This window comes from Triturus cristatus, chromosome 3_1 (assembly GCF_964204655.1).
Source record: "Triturus cristatus chromosome 3_1, aTriCri1.1, whole genome shotgun sequence".
Lineage (NCBI taxonomy): Eukaryota > Metazoa > Chordata > Amphibia > Caudata > Salamandridae > Triturus > Triturus cristatus.
This window is the reverse complement of record NC_140583.1, coordinates 702,119,249-702,140,197: the sequence shown is the minus strand read 5'-3', so window position 1 is coordinate 702,140,197 and position 20,949 is coordinate 702,119,249.

The window sequence follows — 20,949 nt, the reverse complement described above, 5'->3', positions numbered from 1 at the left end:
CTAGCCTGGCAGCAGAATTCTGCAGGACTTGGAGCCTAGTAAGAAGATCTTCATTTATTTAAGACAACAAAGCGCTTCCATAGTCCATATGGTTGATAATCAGACCTTGGACTAATGGCGTCCTGGCCATTAAAAAGCTTTGCGCAAATTTCGCATGATGCCAAAACAGGAGCCAATTAGGTAATTAACCTGATCTTTCATTGACAATTGGTTGTCTATTTGAATACCTAAGTTCTGAACTGATTGTCTTGGCACTGAGCAAGGGCCGAGGGTTTGAGGCCACAAGTCACTTGACCAGTGTTCATATGCTTTGCCAAAGAGAACTATTTCAGTTTTTCCTCCGTTTAGTTGTAGGTGATTTAAATTCATCCACCTATCAATATGGATCATGCAATCTTTGAAACATGATTTCGTAACTGTTGGATCTGGGCCAAGGGTGATCAGAACCTGAGTATCATTGGCATATGACACTACATCAAAGCCATAGGATCTGATCACCTTGTCCAGGGGAGTCACGTATAGATTAAAGAGCGTCGTGCTCAAAATAGAGCCCTGTGGCACTCCCATCCTAACTGGCCTATTGCATGAGACGATGTCACCAATCTAAACAGCGGTGACTCGATCCGTTAGATAGCTCCTGAGCCATTTTTGGGACTTCCCACGGACACCAATCTCCCAGATCCTTAGGTCTAAGATGCTGTGGGAGATGGTGTTGTAAGCAGCAGATAGATCTAGCAGGACGAGAATAGATGGTTGGCCTCTGTTCAGTGCTAGCCTGATGTTATCTGTGACCTCTACCAATGCTCTTTCAGTACTATGGGCAGCCCTGAAACCAGACTGTGATGAGTCCAGTAAACCATGGCTCTCCAGATGAGTGACGAGCTGTAGGTTGACCAATGATTCAAGCATTTTCCCAAAATAAGGGAGAAGAGAGATTGGGCAATAGTTAGTTAGAAGTTTAGGGTCTGCGGTGGATTTTTGTAGGATGGGCCTGACTCTAGCGGCCTTCCATATCTTTGGGACAACAGATTATGACAGTGATAGGTCGGTGAGGTGATCAAGAAGCACTGGCGCAATGGTTGGGAAGGAACACGGTGGTATAGGATCCACAGGTGATCCGGATTTTATTTTTAGCATAACTCTAGCCACATCTTTCGAATTACACAAAGAGAATTCTTCTAGAATGAGAAGAGAACCCGTGGAAACGATGGAATGATTTCCCAGGATGTTTATGTCTTCTTGGGGCGAAAAGGAGCTATGAATGACATTGATTTTGTCATCAAAAATTTGGAAAGGGAGTCCGCCCAGTTCTGTGAAATAGAAACGGATGACTGGGCTGGGGGTGACGTGAATTCTTTTAAGATTTTATAAAGCTTCTTATTGGAGTTTGCTGCCTTTTCAATCTGATTTAGGAGAAACAATGTTTTAGCTTGTCCGATGTTCTCCAGATAGCTACGGTGGATACTTCTATATTTTTCGCGGCCAGTCTGACTTTTGTTTTTTCTCCATTTCCGTTCCGCCGTCCTGCAGGAGAGCTTTACTGTCTTCAGTTGCTCTGTGAACCAGGGTGCGGTTCTGGGTTTAAATTTGACTTTAGTAATGGGGGCAACTTTATTTAGTGCAGCTGTTATAGCTCCCTCAAGGGAAATTGCTGCCAAATCAATGTTATCTGCTTGACATGTAGGCGGAGGGTTAAAATGAGTTGAGAAGGTCATGGGAGTAACTTTCCGCCATGACCTTCACCATTTTAGTTCGTTCTTGAGCTCGGTTTTAGTAATATGGGCTGGGATGGTAAATTTCAGTAGATCATGGTCTGACCATATTAGCGAAGATGGAGCCACCCGGAAAGTTTGTAAATATTAGATCGAGCGTGTGGCCCTCAGAATGGGTGGGGCTTTCCACCATTTGGACAAGCACCAGAGTGCTCATATTTGTAATGAGCTGATTAGTATCTGGGTAAGACAGAATCTCTGCATTAAAGTCTCCTATTAAGAGGAAAAGATCAGTGGCTAACACATGTGGATCAATTTTATCTAACAGCTTGTATGTAAAATAATTTTTCGGGCCGGTCGGTCTATATACCAGAGCTCCTCTCCAGGTGACCTGAGACAGACCGTCAATTGTAAAAATACATATTTCTAATTGATCGGTACTTGTAGATTCTAGAGTGGTAATGGTCATACCAGGGGTTGTAGCAATAAGTAAGCCTCCTCCTCTTCTGCGTTTTCTATCCACCCTGGTTATGTTATATTGGGGTGGGAAGGCAACTACCACATCTGTGAAGGAGTGTTCATGTAGCCAGGATTCTCCATATAGATAAGGCTACATATTTCCATGATATGTTTTGGAATGGAGAGTGCATTGAAATATATCCCCTTAAGCGATTTGGAAGTTTTTGTATGAGCCAAATTACATAGTTTTTGGGGTGTGCTCAATGGGTGTTGGTTGATTGAGGCGTGAGTTCTCTTGAATGTTGCTAGTAGCTATGTTGCCCTGGAAAGCTAGTTGTTCTAAATAAAGTTCATTGAAATGTTTAAGCTCTCAGGTAGAGTATTGTATTCTTGCCATGTCTGGGCCACTCACCAGAGCGCAGGGGACGTAGGCAAAATGAAAGAGGGTCTTGGCAGCTGGCGGCCGTCTGGCACGGACGGGCGCAAACGGGCTTGCCTTTTGCGTGCCTTCCGCGTGCCGCCGGTGCATCCGCGCCTTTGCACCGCCTTATGTAGACCTGGGGAATGTGGTGCAGAAGCTGGAGCGCTGACTGCGCTTCTGGGCGAGCAACTGGAAGTGAAGTGTAAGCCTTACCGTCCCTCCGCTCAATCGGCATGAGCCGTGGCGGAACGGGGACTGCTGTTACCACGCACCAAAGTGAATTAGCTGATGTGTGGTGTCAATAACAATAGGAGTTTTGCAGAAACACAATCTCTTACTCTGTAACATTAATTCTATTCAATTCAAAGTGGAAAGAAGTTTGAAATCCCTGCTATGGTTACAGAAACACAATCTTTCATGCAGCACCACTTTAACATGAAACAACAGCCTTGGTTATTCATGTGAGAGACACTGATGGCAGGTTACTACCATTACCCAGGGGTGCTGGTGGTGCAATATCTGCCTCCTGCACAGAACCAGCTTGTCGTCAGTGTAAGGATCACTCAACAGCATTGATGGAGTATCCAAAAGTTTATTTGATACACATGACCACCTACAGGATCAACCCTCTCTGGCACTCATTAACTCCCATCTTCCTTCATGGGTAAACATTCTCATCCCACATTCTAACTTCCTCATTACATAATAATGGACTCTTAACATTGCTTCAGCTCTATAGTGTTCTCTCATAAACAGATTGTAAAGCACAACCAACCATCTAGTGCTTTTACTGAGTAGTCTATGAAGTCACCCCAGGACTAACTCGAGGTTTTGTGAGTGCCACTGAATCCAATTCTATATTTCTCAGTTGTGAGTCCAAAGCCTTCAATCAGGGTGCCCTTCATGAGGTCTCAGGACTCAGCATCTGCCCCAGTGGTGGACTGGAGTCTGTCCCTGCAAGTTACCAGTAAACAGTTCCCAAAGCAATGCTCTCAAGTGTGACTGCTTCACTTTTCTCACTCTGCAGGCCCTCTCAAAGCCTGTGAACCATTTTGTGATATCATCTCCTTTCTCAATTTTGAGAACAACCCATTTGGGGATTTTAGAGCCATAAGAAGGTTCTCTATGCCTTAGGTATTATATTGGTGCAACCATTTATGGGTGCTATACCCAACTCTGCTTTTTATTTTTCTACAGCCAGGAGTCTATCCTCCAGGCTTAGTCTTTTGAGCAACCTTTGTGAAAGGATGTCCTCTTCATTGAGGAGGTCCTCGATGCTACATAGGGTGCCTGTCCCACCTGTGTGTGATTATGGTCCCCGAGCCACTTCTTTTGGAAAGATAGGCACAGTGGCCACATCTTTTCAATGTAGGTGAGGGGGTTGGAAATGTATTTCCTCATCACTACTTTCTCCTTCTGCTGGGGGTACATCCTCCTCATAAGGGTGGTTTCTTGCATATTCTGCCAAGAGCTTGTGGTTCGGGACCGTGGAAGGATTGGAACCAGTTTAGATTTTTTTGAGTTTACTGAGAGACCTTAGCTCTCCCATCTTTAGATGGAGGTAATGGGTCAGGTCGAGCTCCACAAACATATTCTCTGCATTAATTATTTAACTAAAGTTGGGGTCTCTTTTAAAAGGGCAAAGAACTTCTAAGTACTTTTACCCCTAACCACAGTAAGTCTGAAATCTCTAACATACTAAAGGGACTTACTCAAAGGCCCTAACGAGACTTAGAAATTTAGAACAAATTGTCAATTCAAAATTGAGTTGACCCCAAAGGCAATTTGGATTGTAGTCGTGTGATCAGGTGTAGATTAAGAAGACCAACAAATGAAAAGTCGTAGACCCCACTGCTGAGCCACCAATGTAGGAAGCTGGCTCGGTATGTACCATACCACAGTAAGGTATGCTGTGCACAGAGTGCAGTGGATCTCCGGTGGCTTACAGAGGTTAAAGTAGATAACACTAAAAGCTCTATTTGTGGTAGTGTGGTCGAGCAATTCAGCTTATCAGAGGGCTGTGTTAAGCATTTATGTACACACGTAGGCAAGAAATGATTGCACACACTCAAAGACTGAATCTGGACCAATTGTTTTGTATCAAAAATTATTATTTTAATATTTTATTTTAGAAGCAAGAGGAACTTAGTTGCAGATGAGAAACAGTTTTTTTAAAAGTAGCAATACTTTTCAAAGGCAGTAGGAATGATTTGCACTGCAGTAACCAATGCTTTACAGTGATAGAAATACTTTGGTATTGTCAATCAGAACAGCAGGACTTTGCACTAGAAATAGAGAGACTTCAGAATGCAATAGGAAGAGCTAACCGGGAGGAAAACAGTTATATGCATTAACAGGTAACTCCGGTCTTCGAGGATTTAGACCAACACTGGGATGAGATCACTTTAAGGTAGGTCCTGCACCACCAGCAGCACTGGGGTGGCTGAGTGGAGAGGTCACTGAGCCCAATGTTAGTCAATTGAAACAAGGGGTATATGAAGAGGTGTGGGATGCAGTGTATATGCCTTGGCGGTCAATACCGGTACAAAAGGGGGTGGTGATGGACGGAGCATCAGAACCAATCAAACACTCACACCCAGTCAACAGATCTGGGTTTGATCCATCACCGTTCTTTAGCCCACTCTGCCACCCCAGTTCAGACATGGCCATATGCAAATCAGTCTGACCCTGTACCTCATGGGAACAGTCCAGCCCGAACTGCCAAGCCATGCCTTCCCTGAACCGGAAACAAGCTTCCTAGGACCGGTTTCTGGCATGTCAGCCATCTTCAGCCAGGCTTGCTTGAATCCAGTGGCAAAGTGAGCAAGGGACTCATGTCTGAGCACACTCTGCCAACTTATGGCGAACAAAGCGGTACAAAAGGGGGTGGTGATGGATGGAGCATCAGAACCAATCAAACACTCACACCCAGTCAACAGATCAGTCTGATCCTGTGCCTCATGGGAACAGTCCAGCCCGAACTGCCAAGTGAGTCCCTTGCTCACTTTGCCACTGGATTCAATCAAGCCTGGCTGAAGACGGCTGAAATGCCAGAAACCGGTCCTAGGAAGCTTGTTTCCGGTCCAGGTAAGGCATGGCTTGGCAGTTCGGGCTGGACTGTTCCCATGAGGCACAGGGTCAGACTGATTTGCGTATGGCCATCACTAAAGGGGGATGGCAGCAACATTCCGGCCAAGGCCCTGCAACTATAATCCAAAGTCCCGAGCCTTTACAGCTCATTCACTGGGACTTGCATTTGAAGTGGACAAACTGTTGAACCTCATAGCGGCTAAGAACGAGGATTTGGAAGCGAGAAGTAGGCACAATAACATCCGCGTCCTCAGTATTCCAGAAACTACCAACACCGGAAAAATGGAGGATTACATAGAAAATTACTGTTATCGTCCATAGGTGCAGAATCTTTCTCGTCCCAGTTCATCATTGAACGCGCGCACCGCACTCTGGGGACATGAATACCGCCAGGCAGCACACATTGGCCTATTATCGTAAGACTCCAGAATTATAGGGACCGGGACATAGCACTTCGAGTGGCAAGAAGCAAACAATTGACCTTTGATGGCATCACGTTTTCCATACATCTCGATTTCACGGCGACAGTGCAAGAAGAGAGGCGCAAATTTACAGCCGCAAAAAATAAACTACTACAGGCCCAAATAGACTATGTATTACTATATCCAGCATGCCTTAGAATTACTTATCAAGGCAAGGAACGCTTCTTCACTAAACCACAGCAGGTGGACAAATTCCTAAAACATCTGAAACGCACCAACCACAATCCTGGTTCACCTACTACTTCACAGCGTTCCACCTCTCCGCCTGCAGAGTCTGATTCACACTGAATGATAACTGCTTCCTCATCAGGCATCCAAGACGTGAGGCGGAACACGGCGGTGACCGGGGACTCGCACCTGCTACATACACTCTCCGGAGCCCCACTCCGAACAATATGACGGTAAAGATGCCATTGTGGGACTTCATTCTAATGAAGCGCCGGGCACCCTCTGCGATCAATCATACCACCTACCATGATCTGTGATGGCGAGGTGTACTCGTGCCGGTACCTAGGGGCTCCCCCCAGTGGGCAATCCCCCACTGTTTTCAGCTGCGTAATATGCGCAGCATATTTTGTTTCGTTGTTAAGATATTGGGTGGTAGGGAGGGAATGTACTACTGGCATGTTGGGGTTGCTTCAGTGGGAGGGGGTGGGAAAAGGGGGGGGGGTCAGTTTCAGCACGCTCGAAGAAAAGCAGGGTAACCCGGAATATAGTTACATATTCACAATCATACTCACTGAGCAACTATTGAGCAGCTCATCACACACTCTCTAGACTCATGACTGACACGGTCTCCTCTGGGAAACTAAACATCATCACATGGAATGTCTGGGGGGTGCGAGATCCACGCAAAAAGCATCAGATATTAGCCTATCTAGATAGACACCAAATCAACATTGCGATGCTACAAGAAACACACAGTAACCCCAGGCATACTACTACTTTTGTGCAGAAATGGGCTGGCCATAGAATATTCTCATCCTACTCATCCTATGCCAGGGGTACAGCCATTATCATAAAAAACGCACACCCTTTGTCCTGGCTGGAGTGCTAAATGACCCTAATGGGAGATACTGCCTTGAGTGGGGGCGACTGGGCATAGATTCTGTAAAGCTGGCATGCTGTTATGGCCCAAACGTAGACACTCCGGATTTTTTCACGACCCTATGGGGCAAGATTGTGGAGATAGGATCCACCCATATAGTATGGGGGGGATTTTAATACGGTACATGACCCCTCCATTGACCGGTCCAACCCTGCCCCACATCATTACACAAGATCCTGCACGGTCATACAAGGCATATCTAAAGCAAGCATCCTTATTGATGCATGGGGACACACGCACCTGCACAAATGTGAAGGCACACATTTCACTATGCAGGCCGCACCGTGGGCACGTCTGGATTACTTGTTTCTATTATGAGGACTTGGACCTTCCATAACGAGCGTCACGCACTTGGCGCGCACATACTCAGATCACTCTCCAGTTTTATTGATATTGACCTCACCCGGCTATGGCACCCCACGCTGCGGATGGCGCTTGCAACCCTCCTCGCTATTAGACACGGTCTTCCATACTGAATTAGGAGACGAAATACAAGACTTTTTCCGTAGGAACAGGGATTCGGTGGAGGAGGTGGGAAACTTTTGGGAAGCCTTTTAAGTTACCATTCGGGGTATTTGCATATCCAAGAGTCCGAGGGTGCTTAGGGACATACAAAACACGTTGCGAAGCTGGAGAATGAGCTAAAGACATTAGAGACACAACTTTCTACCGGCCCAAATGGAGAGAATCTGCGGAAATTTCGCGACACACTTACGGAATACACAGACACCGCCAACTGTGAAGCCAAATTCAGGGGCAAATACTGGATAGCCAGGAGATATGGGGAGGGTGAGCACCCTGGGAAAGTGCTAGCAGAGACTATACGCAAGCCATGGTTCTCCAATTACATCCTGGAAATACAAGGGCCTGATTGCTCGCTCCATCGCGACACAGGAGACATCCTTAATACATTCACTGAGCATTATTCCTCGATCTACACTTACACTAGAACTGACCAACTTGACCTTGAGGAGTACCTTGGTGACGCAGCATTGGGATGGTTAGGAAATGCACAACGCAAATTCGTATGTGCTCCTTTCGAATTAGTTGAGGTACGCAAGGCTATAATGCATACACAGTCAGGGAAGGCCGCGGGTATGGATGGCATACCTATCAAATTTTATAAAACATATATAGACCAATTAGCTCCCATTCTTCGTGAAGTATATGAAGATGCCCTGGAATCTAAGACGCTCCCCCCTTCCATGAGGGAAGCTCTGGTAACATCCCTGCTCAAACCCGGAAAATCACCAACTAACTGTGATTCGTATAGACCACTCGCCCTGATTAATTGTGACACTAAAATCCTGGCTAAGCTCATAGCCAACAGGCTCAGTCTCCTCATCGATAAATTGGTCCTTCCTGACCAATCATGCTTTATACCTGGAAGAGCAACTACCCATAATCTGAGGACCCTTTTCACAATTCTTCATATTGTAGCGCCGGAACTCCCCTTGGCTGCGGTCTTCCTCGATGCCACTAAGGCATTCGACTCAGTCGAATGGGAGTATATATCTGGGGTAATGCGACAAATGGGCTTCCCCCCACTATTTCTATTTCTATCATGGATACAGCTTCTCTGCCATCGCCCTACGGCCAGGGTTCTTATTAACGGACACATCTCCCCAGCCTTTGATATTTCTAGAGGCACTAGACAAGGCTGCCCATTGTCACCCTTACTCTTCTCCCTAGCGGTGGAACCAATGGCGGCAAAACTCCGGCAACACCACCAACACAGGGCGCTACGTTGTAATTTACGACATATTCTCATGTCTCTATATGCGGATGATATAACCTTATACATCAGAAACCAGCAGGAGTATCTGAATCCCGTCTTACGAGAATTCATAGTATTTGGAAAGCTATCCAGTACACATATTAATTGGCAGAAATCCAACCTTTTCCCTCTCACCACATCAACCCTTAAATTCCCCTAGATTTCCCGCTAGAATGGTATGACACTGATTGAGGTACTTGGGTATCTGCATTTCCTGAGACAGGGAAGAGCTGCTGCGCCTTAATTATGGCACGACAAACGAGCGCATCAGGGAATGCGTCACCCATTGGATTGCATTACCACTATCTTTGGCAGGCCAAAAAATGGTTATACTCCCACAATTACTATATTTATTTTTAAATATTCCTTATCACCCCGGGGGATATTTCTTTCAAATGCTGCAAACTGAAATGATCCGACTGGTGTGGGGGGACAAACAGTCGCGCTTATACTGGAACGTCCTCATTAGACCTTATGCGCAGGAAGCCTTTGACATTCCCGATTTTGAACTATATTATCTCAGCCCGCAAGGCCACTATGCTTATTATTGGGTACACCCCCCCATATATGCCACAAGTAGCGGCGGAACACTGGTTAGCTGACCCCATACCCATTGAAGGTGCACTTCACACTGCTGTAAACCCGCGTGACAAAGATCCCACTACACTCACGTGCACGATAACAGCCTGGAATTGCATAAATACTGTCATGCACAGCCCCATGCTGTACTCCCCATTGCTCTCCCGTGTGTACCACCCTAATATGCCACTCCTACAAGAGACAGCTTTTCGACGACTCAAAGAGCGTATTCATGTCAGTACATGGGGAGATCTGTATCAGACCGGCAGATTTCGCACCTCTGACCTCTTCTTCCGAGAGCATCAGCCAACCCCCCTAGATATCTTTCTTTATGTGCGTCTTCGGCAGGGTATATGCTCTAACACCCCGGAGTTCCCACAGGAACCTCCTCGTCTTACCCCCCTCCATTTGATGCTGAGCATGACCTCCCCGAAGCGACTGGTTTCTATGATATATCACACAACACACAATCAACAGACGAGGTCCCCCTTCCCCGCATGTGCGCACTGGGATTCAGAACTCGGCTATGCATTGTCGGACGATCAATGGTCCTACTGCTGCATGCAGATGGAGCAAATCTCGGCTAGCAGTAGGCTACGCGTCACGCACTTCAAATTCCTCCATCGCCTCTATTACACCTCTGCCAAGATGTGCAGATTTAAACTCAGGGATTCGGACTGTTGTGACAGGTGCGTGAGCCCAAGTGCAGATTTCCTGCATCTGGCCTGGGACTGCCCTAGTGTACATGACTACTGGGGAAAGTCCTGGAAGCCATAGAACAGATGACAGCACTGACTATTGAGAAAACCCCTCTCCTTGCCTTCCTGGGGTAAACCAAACACATTCCTAAAGCACTACGTAAATACGTCTCCCTGGGCCTGTTAATGGCCAAAAGACGAGTTGCATGTCGTTGAGGCAGAGGGAGGGCGCCTAAGTTTAAAGATTGGGTGTCTGATCTATTATATTGTCAGGAACAATTGTCCCACTATGCTGAGCTACTTCCTAGCACATCAAGACCTAGAGCTATATGGGGCCCCCTCACAAGTTACCTGCTCACACACCCGAGGACGAACCCACCACTATTTCACCAAATAAATCCTAAACTTTGTCCCACGAAAGACAGAGGTAGCATTGTTGGGTTGCGCAGTGCATATTGTGTCTAGATCCTCTACTCCCGCCAAATGCCTCCCTTGTTACCAAACACTCCCTTCCTATCTAGCCCTAAGGTATGGCTGGTCACTGCTTCTCCACTTAGTAACTATACTATCTCTTTTCAGTTTTTGTTATGAAATTATTGTAAATGCTATATGCAGTGAAATGAGGTGTGCAGGGATTGCGAACAACAACTCCAAACTATATTGAACTACGCTTTTGAATGTATAATACTATGCCGCTTCAACTGGAACTATCAATGTAAGGCTATATATAAAATCCTGTCTTTGAGTACGTGCTTACATGCTTTGTATTTTTATTGGGACAAAATGAAAAAATAAATAAAAAAATAAAAAAAGATGTATTCTGGTATGAAAGCCATGCAGCCCTGAAATTGAATATTCCCTAGGTCCCAGGTGTAGACCCTGCCAACCCTCCTGAACCTGAGTGTCACTGACTCATTTCTTCAGATGTTGTGCAAGAGATACCAACTGCGCTCCTAGCAGTGGAGGGAGGTCCGGGGTAAAATTAAAGTCCACCACTAAGTAATTAGGAGCTAACGCATTCCGCCTCAGCATTGGGGTCATGGACTGCAGGAAGGAAGCCTGGTTAACGTTAGGGGCATAGAGTGATATCAGATATAGAGGGAGACCATCAAGCAATTCCTCCAGCAAAACACAACGTACCTCAGGGTCAATTTCAGTATGAAAAACCTCTAGAGGCGTACCAGGGGCCACCCAGATCAATGTCCCGCTAGTATAACTGGAGTATGTGGTTCCTATGAACACCGCTCTCCAATGCTTGCACATAGATTCTAGTGTTTGTGATGCGAGATGTGACTACTGGAGGAGTGCAATTTGTAACTTACGTCTGCGAAGATATTGATACCCATGATAATGTTTAGTGTACCCTGCCAGGCCACGGACATTCCAGGTCAGCAACAATACTGAGGATCAGTAACATTAAGAGCCATTGCATGATATGCAAGGTCTTCCCTCCAATACCCATGCACCCAAAGCTGCTCCACAGCATCTCCACTTACACAGCACATTATATCCTCCACTAAAGGAAAATAAAAGATCACATAGTAAATAACGGAGAAAAACAGGTTTAACACCCAACTCCCATTACCAGGTCAATTCACCAACAGGTGGCCAGCCATTGGCACTATAATGCAATACTAACAACTTCAAATAGCAGTCTTTACCAGTGGTACTTTGTAAGTGGGGGGTAGCATCCAATGACAGCAGTAGGCCACCCATGATGGCAGCCTCAGCCTGTGTCCCCTTTCAGTGTTAATTATTATGTTACAAGCCCAATAGCTTGAACATAGTATCACCCACCTGCGCCCCCATCAAACCTGGAAGGAGTTGATTATAATAAGTCCTTAGCTGTCTATGGTATAAGAGATGAACCGCTGCCCAATAGTGTGGCAGCCTGAGATTCAGTCATTGCTGGTGAGTCAATGTGCCAGCTCTTTTCCTCCTTGCCCGAGGGAGAGGGGGCCGCCGCCTGCTTCTCCACGTCCTCCACCACATGTTCTTGTCATGAAGTGGAGTGGTCAGATTTTCCCCCACAGCTGAGGGCCTGAGACCCCTGTGGTCTAGCCAGGGCCAGGAGCCCTCCAGAGTTGCACAGAAGGAAGTGGTGCCCTCATGTAGCACCCGGAGGGTTGTGGGGAACTGCCAAGCATATTTGATGACATGATCTCAGAGAAACGTTGTCACTTCCAGAAAGGAAGAACTGGGTCGTGGACTTCCAACATGTAGTCCGGGTAAAATGTGCATGGGTATTCGACATTCCAAGGTCCTCTGGCTCTCGTCGTAATATGTTCTCTGTCCCATCAGATCAACAGGCGCACAACCAGCGGTCGCCGGGGGGCGCCTGGGTGAGGAGGTCTCCCGGGGACTCTATTGGCCCTCTCAATAGAAAAGAAGGTGGATTGTTTACCGTGAAGAATTGTGTTCGCTAACTAATCCTCTAGGTACAGTTCCATATTCGGGCCTTCAGCTTGCTCAGGGAGGCCCTCAATTTGCACATTATTCCTTCATAATCTGCCTTACTGTTCCTCCACCCGTCCACTCAAATATTCTAGTCCTTTCCTGCATGGCTCGAAAAAGTTTATCAGAGTCAGCCACCATGAGTCGCAGAGTTGCCAGAATGGATTATTTAGTTTTAAACTCAGTCTTTCAATTTCTTTTTATCCTCGTGAAGAAGGCCCATGTCAATACATAAAGAGTCTAGTTTAGGTTCAAGAGTGGATTTCATGTCCAGAACAGCAGATAGGAGTCCGCCGAACCGACGAGTGCGTGGCTGCCAATGGTGTGTCCAGTGGCTCGTTGACATTTATATGTTCCTCGATCCCCTGGGCATCCCCAGCCGATGCCAGGGCTCTATCTTAATTTTCCCCATATTAGGGGCAGTGTAATAATTGGGTTAGTTTTAACCCAGCACGTCTATTGGTAGTAGTGGTGAGGAGCCGTTAACTGCAATTCAAAAACACGTTATGATGGGCAAGGAACAGGGTACTATGTAGACAGTGGAGGAAGAGGAAAGCCTATTCGGGCGGTGTCTGAAAGGTTTGCCACCCTAGATGTACCACTTTGGGGTCAACAGTGCTGGGATGTCAGTGTGGTTACTGCGGGTGATAAGTGCCCAACCACAATAAAGTAGCGGTGGTTTCACCCTGTGGGGGGGGCCTTTGTCATCTGGTGCCCGGTCAGGAGTCGTTGCACATTGCAGTGGCCCACCCCAGTCCAAGATCTAGTATAATTTGATTGAAGCCAGGCATCCTTGTAGGGTGTGCAACTGTATAGGAGAGCAGCACATTTTGTTAAGTCCCTGTTTGTGTCTGGCGTGGTGTTGTTCCAATAGTATTAGTTTTACAACATAGATGCATTCATGCCCCCAAATGTGCTGCTCAATTGTTTTACTCTGCATCTGTTGCAACATGCGAATGGAATCTGGGAGCCTCACCAGGACCCAGCGCTATATTGTCAAATTAGTTCTTCTCGATGTTTTCAATCGCTGGCACACAGGGGAGAAGGCAGCCCCGAAATCGAGTGGCCCACCGGGGTAGAGCAGCACCACAGCTGCACCCACTGAAGGGGCGGGGCAAAGACAAACGGGCCTCCGGGCCACCGCAGGGGAAGTCGTTCCACCTAAAGCCAAGAGTCAGACCATGCCTGGTCACGCGGTGCGTCTCATTGTGTTGATGCAAAGGGTGCCGTCTAGTGGGTAATGAGGCACGCATCGGCTCCTGAGTGCTGATACACTGTGCATCAGACCTGGTCGCCATCTTGGCCATGCCCCGTCGTCAACAAGCAATTGTGGAGATGGAGATGTGTAGGGGATGGAGGAGTTCTGCTGTCGTCGGACCGTCACAGACAGGCAATAGTTGTACCGGCGGTGCAGGAGGAGGCTGAAAGGGCCACTTGCAAGAAGATGTGAGCTCTCAGGAACAGAGGTGTCAACAGCTTGGGTCGTTGGACGAAGAGGATACCTCTAGGTCGTGGAAGCCGTCTAGCTGCGGTGCTTTCTTTTGGCAGGGGAGAGTCACGTGCACACAAATGCCGGTCCTCTACCACTGGGGTCTTGTTTTTTGTCAGCAGTGAATTGTGTGGACACAAGTGCGGGTCGTCAACTACTGCGGTTGCTGTACCGGCAGATGCCGGAAACTAGAGCTTCTAGCCCAAAGGGAAGGTTCTTGGAAATTGGTTGAAGGTTGAAGAGTCTCTGTGGTTTCTTCGAGGCCTTGTAGAGTTTCTGGATGGACAGCAGGTCCAGTTGTCGAACTGGTTACCGCTGGCAGGGTTCTTGCCAAGCTCTGTCTGCAGAAGTCCTCTTCCGTCTTCTTCTTTGGTTTGTTGAAACCGCGAATCAAGGTTCAGGGGTGCCTCTACATTCTTAATTTAGGGGCACTAAAGGTACTGGTAGATGGTATTCAATGGGCTACTTGCCTTTAGGGTAACTACACCTTTAGAATGTTCCCTCCCTCTGGGGCATCCCCTAACCTGATTGGGTAGAATCCTTCCATTCAAGAAGGAAGATTTCTTAAGGAAGGGATCACCTTGGTCCAGGGAACCTTAGGGGTAGTCTGTTGGTTTTTGTCTCACCACTCACCTGAAAAACCAGGAAATCAACAGGAGCGATGCTTGTACCTCTACTCTCGCCATATACTTCCCAGGTCACTGATTACTTACAGTGAGCCTGGCAAATATACAAGGAGGGAAGGGGTTTTGGGACGAGAAAGAGACAAGAGAAGAGACTTGATCAGATTTCGCTGTCTGGACCAGCCAGGATGCCACTCGCTGAATCGTTTACTTCTTACTGTAGAGAACAAGGAAATATTAAACTTTACACTTGTCTACCTATCGATGAACTCTTTCACTAAACCTTTAAAACATTATGATGTGATCACCTGATTTATATGTGTTACTTTTCCCAAGTAGTGGTGCCTTTCTAGTCTTTATACTGCACTCTGCACACTTCTCGTGTCGTCATATTTTAACAGACTCTTCTTCTGTAAAAAGAGAACAATGGGTTCCTTAGAAATACGATGAGCAATAAGACTCTATGTTATCACAAATTCTAGGTACACATTACCTTTGTCTCCTTCTTTGTATGTCCTTACGATTTTCTCTGTAGTGCGTCTCTTTTCTTTTTCAATAACCTTATTCTAAGCAGTATTGGAGATTGGCTCAATAAGGGTAGCGCTATGAAGTACTATAGTTTTACTACGTGGTAACAAACTTTAACGTTACTAGGACAAAAAACACACTTGCTCAATGCTATACATAAATATAAAATGTAAAAGGAAATATTCAGGGCACATTACATTAGGTATAACATTATCATGTTGCTTCTCTTAGTCTCCAAATGGTCGAGTTAGTTGTCCTTGTGACCAAACACGAAGAAAACTAAATGGTATATGCTTTTTTCTTAAGGCCTTCTGATTGTCTTTGTATGCCCACAGTGATTAAATAACCAAGGTTTGTTCAATGCGCAAAATAAAAACAAAAGTTCCCTGAGATTAAATAACCAATGTCTGCTCAAAGCGCAAATGTAAACAAAGTTCCCCGAGTACTGGAACTTAGCTGAAAACGAAACTCCGCCGGGAGAACTGGAAACGGATGACCAATGCTTCTTCCTTTCATCGATCGGCGCTCTGCTTTGAAGGCTGTGGTGGGACCAGTAAAAGCACAAGGCATGTTTTGGTTTAGTAAGCTTTTCTCAGGAATAGCTTTTCTGGGAGAGTCTCTGGTGAAAGAAAGTCTCAAGCATTCTTATACTTGGGGGAGATATCTAATTGGTCTGACAGCCCTGATAAAGCTAGATTTGATTAAAGATGGGTAAATTTGCTATTTGCTCATGGAATGTATGTGGGCTGAATAACAAGAATAAAAGAGAGATCATAGCTCAGATTATGAAAACAATGAGGGTAGAAGTGCCATGTATTCAAGAAACGCATATTGTATGGAATAATAGGGTTTGTCTTAAAGATCTTGGCTTAGAGCTTGTGTGTTGTACTCGGCAAGGTTCGAACACAAGGGGTGTTGCAATTTTTAAAAAATATGGATGGGGGAGTGTAACCGTGTCAAGACTGATCCATCCGGCCGGTTGGCTATTATTGAGATGATGATAGATGGTCTTCTTTTTACTCTGTGCTCATTGTATGGGCCTAACTCCGACGATCCCGACATGCTGAATGATATCAGTATTGAACTGGCTTTATGGCCTTCTCCTGTAATCCTATGTGGAGATTTTAACTTACATCTGCAAGGAGATGAGAATATTAGTAGCAACATGAAATATAAAGGGAAAAAGACAAAGGTTTTCAAGGCCACTAAGGGTCTCCTTAATGATTTTGGTCTAGTTGATGTCAGGTGGTTGAAAAGATCGAACGACCCGGTTATACTTTTTTTTCTGCCCCTCATCGGAAACATGTCCGACTGGATTACTTTTTTACTGCCTTAGAATTATTGACTAATGCTAAGATCAACATTCAACCAAAAATAATATCTGAGCACAACCCTATTATTATGGAATTAAATGTAGAGACAATGTATAGACCCTTTAAAAAAAACCTGGACATTTGAGCGACGGTTATTGCTTGATCCTCTCTACCAGGAACATATTTTGAAGTGGATAGTGGAGTTTTTCGAATTTAATCGCGGATCTGCTTCAAGTGGTGTGATTTGGGATGCCTTTAAGGCTTGGGTGCGGGGGGAGACCCTTAGCTATTCGATGAATAAACAACGTAGAATAAATACAGAACAAGAGGAGCAGCTGAACAAACTGAGAGCTCTAGAAGTTAAGTTTACGACGGCCCTTACTACTACTCAGAATTAGGAGCAGGTAGCAAAAGATCTTGCCGTTCAGAAAATGAAGGTCTATCAAAACTTTGCCACTGCTGTAGCGGCCCAAGTCGCAGTTCATCGGTCAGGTCTATATGAGGTGGGTGAAAACTCGGGTCGTTTACTTGCTAAAAGATTAAAGCAGAAAGAGGTCGCTAGGAGGGTGGAATCAATTCAGGATGAATCTGGGCAAATATATTCAGATCCCGTAAAAATCTTGGAGATCTTTAATCATTTTTATACTCAGTTGTACTCAAATGAAGATCTTACTGATATAGAAGCCAATTTTGTGAGGTTTTGGGGAGATAACCAGATTCTAAAATTTACTCCGGAACAAAAAGAAGGGCTAGAGGCCGATATCTCTATTGAGGAAATAGAGGCAGCAATGTTATCCCTTGCGGCAGGCAAGGCGGTTAGTCAAGATGGGATTCCTTTGGAATTCTTTAAAACCTTTTTTTCATTTCTAAAAAATTAACTCCTGGCTACGTTTCTAGATACTCAGAAGGGCTCACCCCCTCTGTCCTGGCAGAAATCAATAATTACGGTATTTCTTAAAAAAGACAAACCTCCTGCGTTGCCTGCCCCATACAGACCTATCTCATTGATTAATGCTGATAGTAAAATTTACTCTTTGGGAAGTATTGCAGCTGAAGGGTTTTGGTCCAGGTATACTTCAAGCTAACTGTATACGCCTCTCGGGTAGAGAGTCAGAATCTTTCACTATAAGCCGGGGCACGCGGCAAGGCTGTCCCAGCTCACCTTTATTATTTGCCTTATATATTGATTTTTTTTAAATCTAAATGAAATCAATTTAAAGACATTAAACCTGTTGAAGTGGGTGACATTAAGTATACAGCACTCGCATACGCAGATGATATTGTTATTCTTACTACTGATATTCCCTCTGCTCTTTTAACGATTGAACATCTTGCCTTGCAGTATGGGCTAATGTCCGGCTATAAACTAAACCTGAGCAAAACTCAGATTTTATGTGTTGGGGGTAACCCTCCGGACAGTATCTCTACCCTCTCGGAAGCTACTTATTTGGGAATCAAGCTATGCTCTCCTGTTAATAAAATCCCTGAAATTAACTTGAACCCAGTATTAGATAGAATTAAATAAACAATCTTCATCTGTCACTGCACGGAAGGTCAAATGTTTTAAAGATGCTGGTGCTCCCCAAACTGTTATACCTGTTTAGAACTATACCACTGGAATTTCCTGTGATTTACTTTAAAAGGCTTGAGAACATTAGTCCTAGATTTTTATGGGATCATAAAAGGCATAGAAGGGCATATAAAAAGATGGTGCTCCCTAGAACCGTGGGAGGCTGGGGGATTCCGTATTTTTTTTTTTTACTATTGGGCGGCAGCATTGAAATTTATGTCTCCACTGGTAGTGGGAGATAGGGCTAAGCTGTTGCCCTGCCACAGCCCATCAATTTATGAATTTGGATTAGGGGAAAAGGCAAATTGCTGCTTGGTAAAATTCGCGGAACCCAGCTACTATAAAAAAACAAAGTTTAAAATTTATAAGGCAGCCTTCGCTATCTGGAGGAGAGTTAAACAGCTTCTAGCTCTTCCGAAAATAAATGCCTATATCCCTTTTGAGGCTTTAGGGGTACTTCCACCAATTTTTCGAGACTATATTACTAGTAGATGGATGCAGAAAGGAATCTCCCGTCTAGGAGATCTCTGTCCAGATGGACAATTTTTATCCTTTACAGAGCTTAAATTACAACATGGCTTATCAAAACACGATTTCTTTAAATATTTGCAAATTCGCAGCTTCTGTAATACATTAGCTCCAGATGGTATGCACCAATTTAGAAAATCCCCTTAATAGAACAGTTGGGGAAAAATATGCCAATTGTTTTTTTTTATTCTATTTTGGTAAAGTTAATGCCCGATGACTTACAGTATTGCCAGGAAAGATGGAAAAGGAAGTTAAATATAGAGACAATTGCGTTAAATACCTCTATTGCCTTGGCGAACGCAATTTTAATGACAGGCAGCATGTGTGCACAACATTATATGGCTATTTATGATTTATACTACACACCCGGCAAGATTGCGAAATGGGGTACAGGACCAGGAACTAAGTGCAATAGGTGTGGTACTTTAGCTGCAGATGCTCTCCACATGTTCTACTCATGTTCAAAACTGGGGGATCTTCTATCTTCAATTCAATCTTTTCTGGGTATGGTAGTGGGATCACTAGTGTACATTACTGGGGAGATGGTATTGTTAAGAATTAAAACAGATGCTGAAGCTCAATGAAGATCGAAGTCCATAACTTCCTTTCTGTTTATCTGCATGGCGATTCTCCACGCTTGTATTACGAAAGATTGGATCTCCTCTGACCCTCCGTCATTTTTTGCTTGGAGGGCCAGACTTTTGGCAACTTTTAATATGGAATCTGCAATTTGCAAACAAAGGGACTTAGAAAGAGGACAAGGGGCTTATAAATGTGGAGGCCAATCACAGAATGGATTGAAAAGTCTGTAAGATAGGGTATATTGTGGGATACTGTGGGATATTATTTTTGTTGATTAATAAGCATTACTGGGGTCTGCTCTATTTTTATCCCTATCTGGGGTCCTCGGACCCGCGGGTTCTGTTTCCCCCTTCTTGTATTTGTCTGCTGGTTTAGAACGTCGGCCTGTCAACTCACTATATTTGATTGTTGATTTTGTTGTGCCCGGTAGGGTCGCCACCTAGACAATGTTTTTGATTTTTGATTTGTGACTGTTCCTTGTAAAACATTTCTTTTCAAAATAAAAAAAGAGATTAAATAACCAACGCAAATGTAAACAAAGTTCCCCATGTACTGGGACTTAGCTGAAAACGGAGCTCCGCCGGGAGAACTGGAAACGGATGACCAACGCTGCTTCCTTTCATCAATCGGCGCTCTGCTTTGAAGTTTGCGCCGCTCTCGAATCTTTCGAAGCGCCGTGCGTCGTCTAAGAAACCGTAATCGCTCACCGCCGGTTTCCTAGCAGGAAGAAAGTCAAGCGGGGGTGTCTGGCAAAATAGCTATTTATAGACTGGGGTTTTGAGATTACCGATCACGTTTCTCCTTGGTGAAACGGCAACGTGAGGTAACGGAAGCACGTGCAATGAAAACGAAACGTGCTCCTGTCTCTGTGCCAACAACGTGAGGCTCTTAATCACGTGCAAAGGAAAAATGAAATACGTGTCTTTTTATTTTACATGTGTGCCTTGCCATGGTCCAAGGTTGCCACCAGAAAACCTGCAACGTCAATTTGGTTCATAAGCAAGTCACACACAAGGATTTACATGGTTAAAGGCTTTCCCTTGTGAGAAAAGACATACAGAACACAATTCTAGAGGAACATTGGTGTGTATATTCCTGACATTGTCCTGGAAGAGATGGGACACACCTCTCTTGCTTACTAATTTTCCTGCCGACCTTGCCACCAAAAGTGGGGCTTGGTCAAGGAGGCGGGAATCTCCACTCGCTAGAGAGGCCCTGCCTAGCATATCAAAGGGCAGGAGGCCTTTGAAGATCACCACCCTAAATGCTGTTCCTGCTTGGGAGTAGGTGTGAAGCACCTCCACCCCAAGCAGCCTTTGTCTATGACCCCCGAGGGCACGAGGGCTACCACCTCAAGGGTCAGAAACATGTCTGTGTGTGGCGGGCTGGTGCATACTAGTCAGCTGGACACAAGGGAGTTGGTTGTTTTTCAGGGGGCATCTCTGAGATGCCCTCGGAGTGCATTCGTAATAAATCCAACACTGGCATCAATGTTGGTTTATTATGCTGAGGAGTTTGATTACAAACTGCTTAGCA